The sequence below is a fragment of the Saimiri boliviensis genome, chromosome 13, assembly GCF_048565385.1.
Source record: "Saimiri boliviensis isolate mSaiBol1 chromosome 13, mSaiBol1.pri, whole genome shotgun sequence".
Classification (NCBI taxonomy): Eukaryota; Metazoa; Chordata; class Mammalia; order Primates; family Cebidae; genus Saimiri; species Saimiri boliviensis.
Window position 1 is genome coordinate 69,667,853 of NC_133461.1, and position 10,530 is coordinate 69,678,382.

The 10,530-nt window shown below is 46.6% G+C and overlaps 1 pseudogene; it reads left to right on the plus strand.

Moving 5' to 3' along the window:
• Positions 1 to 5,961: 5,961 nt before the first annotated feature.
• On the plus strand, positions 5,962 to 7,339 carry LOC101028581 (eukaryotic initiation factor 4A-II pseudogene; annotated as a pseudogene).
• Positions 7,340 to 10,530: the final 3,191 nt, after the last annotated feature.

A 10,530-nucleotide genomic window follows, 5' to 3' on the forward strand; every position in this document is an offset into this window, starting at 1 on the left:
AGGCGGAGGTTGTGGTGAGCCAAGCTAATGCCACTGCACTCCAGCCTGGGTGATAGAGTGAGACTTTGTCTCAAAAAAAAAAAAAAAAAAAAAGGAGCCAAGTGCCAAGTTCTAATAGCCAAGACAATGGGGGAAAAAACCTTAAAGGCATTTCAGAGACCTTTGTCACAGCCCCTCCCATCACAGACCTGTAGGCCTAGGAATACTGAACCGTTTCATGGGCCGGACCCAGGGCCCCTCTGCTGTTCCCTGCATCCCAGACACTCCAGCTCCAGCTGTGGCTCAAAGGGGCTCAAGTCCAACCGGGGCCACTGCTTTGGAGAGTGTAAGCTGTAAGCATTGGTGGGTTCTGTGTGGTGTTAATCCTAAAGATGCATAGAGTGCAAGAGTTGAGGTTTGAGAGCCCATACCTAGATTTCAGAGGATGTAAGGAAAAGCTTAGATGTCCTGACAGAAGACTGCTGTAGAGGCTGAGCCTTCGTGGGGAACCTCTATTGAGGAAGTGCAGAAGGGAACCGTAGAGTTAGAGCCCCCACACAGAGTCCCCACTGGGGCACTGCCTAGTGGAGCTGTGAGAAGAAGGCCACTGTCCTCCAGACCCCAGAATGATAGATCCACTGACAGCTTGCTCCCTGTGCCCAGAAAAGCTGCAGGTACTCAACTGCCAGTGCATGAGAGCAGCCACAAGGACTGAATTGCCACAGGGGCGGACTGCCCAAGGCCTTGGGAGCCTATCCCGTGCATCAGTGGGCCCTAAATGTGGAACATGGAGTACAAAGTAGATTATTTTGGAGCTTTAACATTTAATGACTGCCCTGCTGGTTTCAGACATGCATGGGGCCTGCAACCTCTTTCTTTTGGTTGATTTCTCCTTTTTGGAATGGGAGCGTTTACCCAATGCCTATACTCCCATTGTATCTTGGAAGTAAATAACTTGTTTTGATTTTACAGGTTCATAGGTGGAAGGACTTAGCTTTGACTCAGATAAGACTTTGGGCTTTTGACTTTGGGGTTATTGCCAAACCTTGATTGTATTTTGGAATGTAAGAACATGAAATTTGGGGAGCCAGAAGTGGAATTATATGGTTTGGATCTGTGTCCCGACCAAATATCATGCTGAATTGTAATCCTCAACATTGGAGGTGGGACTTGGTGAGAGGTGATTGATCATGTCCTTCACGAATGATTTTACACTATCCCTGCTTGGTACTGTCCTTGTGATACTGAGTGAGTTCTCATGAGACCTGGTTGTTTGAAAGTGTGTGGCAATGTCCCCCCTCACTCTCTCTTGCTCCTGCTCCTGCCATGTGAGATGTCTTGCTCCCCCTTTGCTTTCCACCATGATTGGAAGCTTCCTGAGGCCTCCCTAGAAGCAGAAGTCATCCTGCTTCCTGTGCAGCCTGCCAAACTGTGAGCCAATTAAACCTCTTTTCTTTATAAATTACCAAGTCTCATGTATTTCTTTACAGCCAAGTGAGAAAGGACTGGTACAGCCTGCTAACTGATCTCCATGTTTGTATTATTGACCTTTCTATAATTGATTCTCCACAGAGAAGCCAGAACGTTCATTTAACTGAAAAGTCGGATACCCCTTTTCAAGACCAGCAATGGCTTCTCTTTGTACCTGGACTCAAACCCATCTGTCCCCTACCTACTTCTCTAATCACATTTCATACCACCCTACTTTTCACTCACCAAACCTCTACCTGCACTTTTTTTTTTTTACTTTCCTATCACACCCCAAGCTTTTTCATTTTGCTCCCCAACCTACTGACCTTTGTCTTGCTATTATTTGCTAGGAAAGTTATCCCAGATCATCACAATTTTTGGCTCTCAGATTTGCGCTTCATGATTTCCCGGATCCTCTCTGTATTGCATGGCACTGACATCTGCAAACACATTTCCTGGGGTTCCTTGGCCTGCTAGGTTTTGGCTAGGTTCAGCCAATGAGAGGCCTTTGGAAGAGACTAAAAGGAGGAGGGGAGACAGAAGTAATAGCATTTCCCTCATCTCTCTGCTTTAGGAAATATATTCAATGGGAGTTGAGCCCACTCTCTCTCCCCAACTCCAAGACCCCATTGCAGTGGTTCCTGTACCTAAAATAAAAAAATCTTCAGCAGTGATTGCATGTTCTCTGTGGTTCCAGTTCTTATCAGGCAGCCCATGCCATGGGCTCTGGTAATAATACTTCCTTTGTCGCTCTTGCAGTTAAGAGCGATTTCCTTCCTGTTCATTTTGGAATGCCTAAGGTATAACCCTGTTTGACCTTATGGCTCTTCCAACACACAAACTACGTTGCCTCTATTTAACTTATGCTACTTAAGCTAGCATAAGTGGGTTTTTTCCTGATGAAATTTGGCGAATGTATTTCCCTACATGTCATCATTCAGTTCTGAACAAAGAGAAATGTTCCCTGACAACCCTATCTACAGTAGCTTCCTAGTAGCACACATCACATCACATTTCTTCCTTGTCTCTTCTCCCAAAAGAATAGAGGCTTTGGCCAGTCATGGTGGCTCACGCCTGTAATCCCAGCACTTTGGGAGGCTGAGGTGGGTGGATCCTGAGGTCAGGATTTCAAGACCAGTCTGACCAACATAGTGAAATCCTGTCTCTACTAAAAATACAAAAATTAGCTGGGCGTGGTGGCACACATTTGTAGTCCCAGCTACTTGGGAGGCTGAGGCAGGAGAATTGTTTGAACCCAGGAGGCAGAGGTTGTGGTGAGCCAAGATTGTGCCACTGCACTCCAGCCTGGGAGACAGAGCAAGACTCCATCTAAACAACAACAACAACAAAAGTATAGAGACTTTAAAAGAGCACAGATCCTGTAAGTCTTTTTCAGTGCTGTTTCCCAATGCTTAGAATGGTTCCTGGAACAGAGTACCACCTCAAGATACATTTTTTGAACAAATGAAAAATGTTTTCTAGTACTTTTGTGATTTTAAACCATGTTAATTTTTTTTTTTTTTTTTTTTTTTGAGACTGAGTTTCGCTTTTGTTGCCCAGGCTGGAGTGCAATGGCGCGATCTCGGCTCACCGCAACCTCCGCCTCCTGGGTTCAGGCAATTCTCCTGCCTCAGCCTCCTGAGTAGCTGGGATTACAGGCATGCACCACCATGCCCAGCTAATTTTTTTTGTATTTTTAGTAGAGACGGGGTTTCACCATGTTGACCAGGATGGTCTCGATCTCTTGATCTCGTGATCCACCCGCCTCGGCCTCCCAAAGTGCTGGGATTACAGGCTTGAGCCACCGCGTCCGGCCACCATGTTAATTTTTTCATCCACCTATAATTTGTTTTTGTATAGATTTAAAAGATAGATATAACTTGTTTCTTAAAAAGTCACTGGCTTAACCCATTAATTGAAAGTTATTCCTTCTACACTGATTTGTGTTGATCCCTTTTAAATACTGAATCTTTACATGTATTGTACTTATATTTGTTACTGGATCTTCTATTATGCTTAATTGTTCAACCCATCAAGTAAGGCAGCATCTTAATTATTGGATCTTTATAATACATTGCAATAACTGATTAATCAAATTATCCCTGAAATACTATTTATTTGTTTAGAGACAGGGTTTCTCTCCTGTTGCTCAGGCTAGAGTGCAATGGCACGATCTCAGCTCATTGCAGCCTCTGCCTCCTGGTTTCAAGCGATTTTCCTGCCTCAGCCTCCGGAGTAGCTGGGATTACAGGCTTGCCCCATTACACTGAACTAACCCCTGTTTTTAGTAGAGAAGAGGTTTCACCATGTTGGCTAGGCCAGTCTCCAACTCCTGACCTCAGGGAATCCGCCGGCCTCTGTCTCCCAAAGTGCTGGGATTATAGACCAATACTATTTTTTAATTCTAGCTAATATATACAAATGTTGTTGACCTAGATGTACTTTAGAATAAAAGTCCACCAAAATCTTGTTGATCGAAACTCTTTTAAACACATAGATTAATTCGGGGGAAATTGCCTTTACAGTATTGAATCTTCTTTTCCATTTGTTCAAATCATCTGTGCATAGTGAAGTGCTTATAGAACTCTCATATAAATTCTGCATAATTTTTCTTAATAAAAGCGAATACAGATGGAACTCTTACTATGTCAGACACTGTTTTAAGTACTTTAAGTGTATTAGCATATTTCAATCCACACAACAACCCTATAGATAGTTGCATCGATTAATATTATTGCTACATGGGGCCTTTCTGCTCCGCGGGTTGGGAGGCCCGGCGTTCCCGGGCAAACGCAGGCTGCAGGCTGAAGGAGGCCGGGTGGGCCCCCCTAGTGTACTGGGGCTAGCGGGCCGCCCCGCGCTCCCGCCGGGTCTAGCCGCCTCCGGGCTGCAGGCGCTGCGTGGCTCGCCCCCGGGGACTTGCCAGCCCACAGGTGGAGCCCGACGAGATCTTCACCAAGCTCCACCGCACCGGCACGAGCTGGTTCGGGGAATGGCGCGAGGGCATCGACCCCCACACCAAGGAGGTGGTGAGCGTCAGGCCGCGGACCTGGAGGAGGCCGAGGACACCCAGCAGGTGTTCCCTGCGCTCAGCGATGCCACAGCCTCGAGTCGCTGCTGCTCCAGCTGCCCGCTGTAGGTTTCCTTGGAGGGCCCGAGAGGCGGCCGCGCTCAGGACTTGCAGAACCCAGGACCCCTGAAGGAAGCCTCCCCGCCATGGTCCTGGAGCGGTTCAGGAGGGTCTCAGTTGTCTGCACTGCCAACTCAAGAAATCCCCGAAACACGAAGCCTCCCGCGTGCTGCCCTCTGAGCAGGGCGACGCGAAGCCGGCGGACCCCGGGGGGCGGGGCAGCCACAGACCCGCAGACCGACAGGCACGCGTACTCGACAACCCCTTCCCAAGGGCGTCTGAGGTCGTCAGCAGCAGCCTACGACTTCAAGGCCGGCTTCTGGTGCCATCGGACTGGCTAAGCTGGAGTCTCCGCACTCCGACCTGTACCGCAAGCGCTCCCTGTTCCTGATCCCCCAGGAACAGCCCGGCTGGTTGAGCGCAGCCGCGGCCAGCCCCTGGGGGAAAGGACAGGCCTGGCCCGACAAGGACCCGACGTCCGACCGCTGTCAAGGAGCTCCTGGAGCGCAAGGCGATAGCGCGTTCCAACATTTTTCCTCTGGGGCTCGTCGGCGCTCCCGGAGCCGCAAGTCCCAGCGGCACCGCGAGGAGCCTATCTCGTGGGATCCCGATGTCGACAACGCGGCAGAGGACGCAGGGCAGCCTCCCCGGGCGTCCCCCTACCGTCCGGCTGAGTCTACGCAGCATGCATCAAGGGGGACGACCCTACATCGCTCACAGAAACCCGCGGAGCCAGTCAAGAGGCCCCAGGTTTGTCCACGCTGGGCGGCGCGCCTTCCGGGAGCGCAGAGAGAAGTGCAGGCAGAGCGGTTGCCGCAGGGCGCACCCTGGAGTTCCAAGAGCTGGCGCTGCTCTCTGCAGAATCCCCGCGACGTAGGCCCGCGGAGCCGGGGACAAACAGGGTCCCATGTCTCTGTTGTGAGCTCCGTAACAGCAGGGCTGATGAGGAAGGTGCCTCGTGTGTGTTGGGTCTGAAAGCCACGTCTCCTCCAACCCCTTAGCTGTGCCGTCCTGCACGCGGGGACGCCAGTGCCTGCTCCCTGCTCCCAGCTCCCGTTCCCTCCCAGCCCAGCTGCAGTCACACGCGGCAGCTGAGCCCGGCCCCTCTGCGGACCCGCGCGGCCCAGTGGCTGCTCAGACCAAGTAGCAACAGCAACTATCGGGCAGCTCTGCTTCCTCCTTCCACGGGTCCGTGAGGAGGCGACAGGGCAGCCCCCATAGGAGCGCCCGGGCCGGGCCTGCTTCCACTGCCCCGGGCCGCTGTGCTCTCGGCCCGTAGTGGCCACAGATATGCCTTACGGTGTTGGATAGGAATTGTGTCTGCTCAAAAGTGCTTATGTCATCCAGAATTTTTTTTTTTTTTTTAAAGAAATAGGCCTTAAAAAAAAAAAAAATAAAAGAAAGAAAATTGTTCTTTTTCAGTTGGGTGCTGAGTGGTTTTCCAGATCATGTTTGGTGGCTCCTTGGATTATAACGGAATATGGCGGCCCAGAAGGAATGGAGCCCGATGGTGTCATCTAGACTCAGCATCCGATATGAAATTGTTGATAACTTTGATGATATGAACTTAAAATGGTCTCTTCTTTGGGGCATCTATGCTTATGGTTTTCAGAAGCCTTCAGCTACTCGACAGAGAGCTACTATTTTCTGTATTAAAGATCCAAAAAGTAATTCTGGCACCTGGAGACTACATGGGAGCCAGCATTGTCTAGCTTGCACTGATGAACAGATGTTCGAAATGAAACGCAAAACCTGCAGGTTGAAGCACCACATAACTGTTGTTGGTACACCAGGGAGAGTGTTTGCTTTGTTAAACAGAAGATACCTTCTCCAAAATGGATCAAAACCTTTGTTTTGGATGAAGCAGATGAAACGTTGCACCAAGACTTTAAGGATCGAATCTATGAGATTTTCCAAAAATCAAATAGACGTATTCAAGTTGTGTTGCTTTCTGCTGTGGTGCCAACTGATAACGTTGGAAATGACCGAAAAATTCCTGAGAGAGACGATTCAAATTCTGGTGAAAAAGGAAGAATTGAACCTTGAAGGAATCCATTTTATATTGAGCATGATGGAAGTTGGATACACTTTGTGACTTGTACCAGACACTAAGCATTACACAGGTTGTTATTTTTCTCAAACAAAGCACACTGTGAACTGGCTGACTGAACTGGTTGGCTGATTGAGGAAATGCATGCCGTGGACCTCACAGTTTCTACTCTGGATGGTGACATGGATGAGAAGGAGAGATGTTGTCACGAGACAGAATTCTAATCAGAGCCAAACCGTGTTCCGATCACTGCTGACTTCTTGGCTTGTGGGATTGATGTGCAACAAGTGTCTTTGCTTATCAACCATGATCCATCTACCAATTGTGAAAATGACATTCGCAGACTTGGCAAAGGTAGGTTGATTTAGGAGGAAATGTGTGGCTATGAACTTTGTTACTGAAGAAGACAGGAGGATTCTTGGTGACATTGAGACTTTCTAGATATTATAGTGGAGAAAATGCCCACGAATGTGGCTGACCTTATTTAATTCCTGGGATGAGATAGTTTTGGATGCAGTGCTCAATGTTGTGGAATAGGCAATCACAACGTTCTCTGTGCCTCTTTGGGAATATTTGAATCTTGTCTCAATGCTCATAATGGACCAGAAATACAGATTTTGATAGCAAAGTGATATTAGTTATGAGCTCTTGTGAGGAAAGTCATTGACTTTATCCTCTGTAGAGTTAGACTGTTGGGGTGGGTATAAAAGATGGAGTCTGGAAAATCTTTCTTTCTTAGAAATTTATTTCATAGTTATGGCCGGGCGTGGTGGCTCAAGCCTGTGATCCCAGCACTTTGGGAGGCCGAGGCGGGTGGATCACGAGGTCAAGAGATCGAGACCATCCTGGTCAACATGGTGAAACCCCGTCTCTACTAAAAATACTAAAAATTAGCTGGGCATGGTGGCGTGTGCCTGCAATCCCAGATACTCAGGAGGCTGAGGTAGGAGAATTGCCTGAACCCAGGAGGCGGAGGTTGTGGTGAGCCGAGATCGCGCCATTGCACTCCAGCCTGGGTACCAAGAGCGAAACTCCGTCTCAAAAAACAAAAACAAAAACAAAAACAAAAACAAAATTAGCTAGGCCTGGTGGCACATGCCTATGGTCCCAGCTACTCAGAAGGCTGAGGCAGGAGGACCACTTGAGCCCAGGAGTTCAAGGTTGTAGTGAGCTATGATGGCACCACTGCACTCCAGCGTTGGTGATAGAGTGGGATCCCGTCTCTAAAAAGAAAAAAAAAAACCTATATAAATAAAATTGTTAATTATAAAAACTGTAATTAGGCTTTGATAGTCTCAGATAAAAAGAAGCGAGGAGGGCCCAACATGGGTGAATTTCTGCAGTGTGTGTTCTTAAAACCTGGGTGCATGTCTTCTTCTCTATAGCTTCACTATAGTTTGAGACAAGGAGGTGTGATGTTGTCTGAAGGTGGCTTCTGAGTCCATGAATCTATGAATGTCTTTTGTTTTTTTCTTTTTTTGACATGGAGTTTTGCTTTTGTTGTCCAGGCTGGAGTGCAATGGTGCAATCTCAGTTTATTGCAACCTCCGCCTCCTGGGTTCAAGTGATTTTCCTGCCTCAGCTTCCAGAGTAGCTGGGATTACAGGAAGTGCCAATATGCCCAGCAAATTTTGTATTTTTAGTAGAGATGGGGTTTCTCCATGTTGGTCAGGTTGGTCTCGAACTCCACACCTCAGGTGATCCACCCACCTTGGCCTCCCAAAGTGCTAGGATTACAGGCATGAGCCACCACGCCCAGCTGAATGTCTTATTTGAGTCTCAAAAAGCTTTAATTTCTCAATGTGTTGAGAAAAAAACTCAAAAGAAAATTATATGGATTACTCCACAGACTCAAAAGTATTTAATATTTGCCTTTTCTTTTAAAGTCTATTTTAAGTTGTGCTAAGGCTTTATTTCAAGGTGTCTCATAAACACTACCTTTCCCCTTAATATTTTCACTTTGTTAGCTACACTAGAATTAACTCAGACCTGTTAGCAATGACACTATCATGTTTCTTTCATTCTCCTGAAGTTGCCCATTCTCAGGCAGAGATTGTGACAGTGTTGTGAGGTGATGCCATTTCTGGTTTTGTTTGTTTGTTTTTTCTTATTTTTTGTTTTTGTTTGTTTGTTTTGTTTTTTATAAGACAGAGTCTTGCTCTGTCTCCCAGGCTGGAGTGCAGTGGCGCCATCTCAGCTCACTGCAACCTCCATATCTCAGGGTCAAGCAATTCTCTTGCCTTAGCCTCCCAAGTAACTGGGAATACAGGCATGCACCATCACACCAGGCTAATTTTTTTTTTTTTTTGAGACGGAGTTTCGCTCTCGTTACCCAGGCTGGAGTGCAATGGCGTGATCTCAGCTCACCGCAACCTCCGTCTCCGGGGCTCAGGCAATTCTCCTGCCTCAGCCTCCTGAATAGCTGGGATTACAGGCACACGCCACCACGCCCAGCTAGTTTTTTGTATTTTTAGTAGAGACGGGGTTTCACCATGTTGACCAGGATGGTCTCGATCTCTCGACCTCGTGATCCACCCGCCTCGGCCTCCCAAAGTGCTGGCAGGCTAATTTTTATATTTTTAGTAGAGATGGGGTTTCACCATGTTGGCCAGGCTGGTCTTGAACTCCTGACCTTAAGTGATCCACCTGCCTCAGCCTCCCAAAGTGTTGGGATTACAGGCATGAGCCACTGTGTCCGGCCCATTTCTGGTACCTAAAGCTTTTGTGTTTCTTTCTCTCTCCTCCTAGTCTAACACTTTTAGAAATGTTATCATTTCTTTTCCTTATAATGGAATACTTAACTATAGATTTTCATGGAATGCCAGATTTGTAATCAAAAAAGTTGCATTCTCCTTCTGCTTGGAAATTATAACCTTTTTTTCTTTAAGACAACTTTATCTCACAGGCTTATATTTATGATCTACAGATCTTTATGGTAGTCTCAACTCTGAGGTGCCCTTAAAACAAAATAGGGTCTACCAGTCATGTAAGTTATTTGGCTTCATGTAGACACACAGAAAAGGTTGATTGTACTGAACTCAGGCAGATCAATTTGTTAAACTGAAAGTCTGAATCTAGCCAGTGGTATTTCCAATCCAATTCTGTTGAGAATTAGTTCATAACCTTCAGCTTGGTATAATCCTTGTAAAATTTATATATATATATATATATATATAATTTTTTTTTTTTTTTTTTTTTTTGAGACGGAGTTTCGCTCTTGTTGCCCAGGCTGGAGTGCAATGGCGCGATCTCAGCTCACCACAACCTCCGCCTCCTGGGTTCAGGCAATTCTCCTGCCTCAGCCTCCTGAGTAGCTGAGATTACAGGCACACGCCACCATGCCCAGCTAATTTTTAGTATTTTTAGTAGAGACGGGGTTTCACCATGTTGACCAGGATGGTCTCGATCTCTTGACCTCGTGATCCACCCACCTCGGCCTCCCAAAGTGCTGGGATTACAGGCTTGAGCCACCGCGCCCAGCCAAAATTTATATTTTTAAGAAATAAATTGAAGAGAACTTTGGCTTGGAAATTCACCCATACTTATATGCTACTATGGGAGAGAAAGGCACAATGAACTGTGATTTTGTAAAATGCCACATTAAAGAATCATTATTTTATAACTTTAGCGGCTTTAATAAAAGCTGCTAAAAATCAACTCAAGATGGATCAAGGATTTAAATCTAAGACCTGAAACTATAAAAATTCTGGAGGATAACATCAGAAAAACCTTTCTATACATTGGCTTAGGCAAAGGTTTCATGACCAAGAACCCAAAAGCAAATGCAATAAAAACAAAAATAGATAGCTGGGACTTAATTATAACTAAACAGCTTCTGCACAGCAAAAGGAACAGTCAGCAGAGTAAACAGACAACACACAGAGTGGGAAAAAATCTTCAC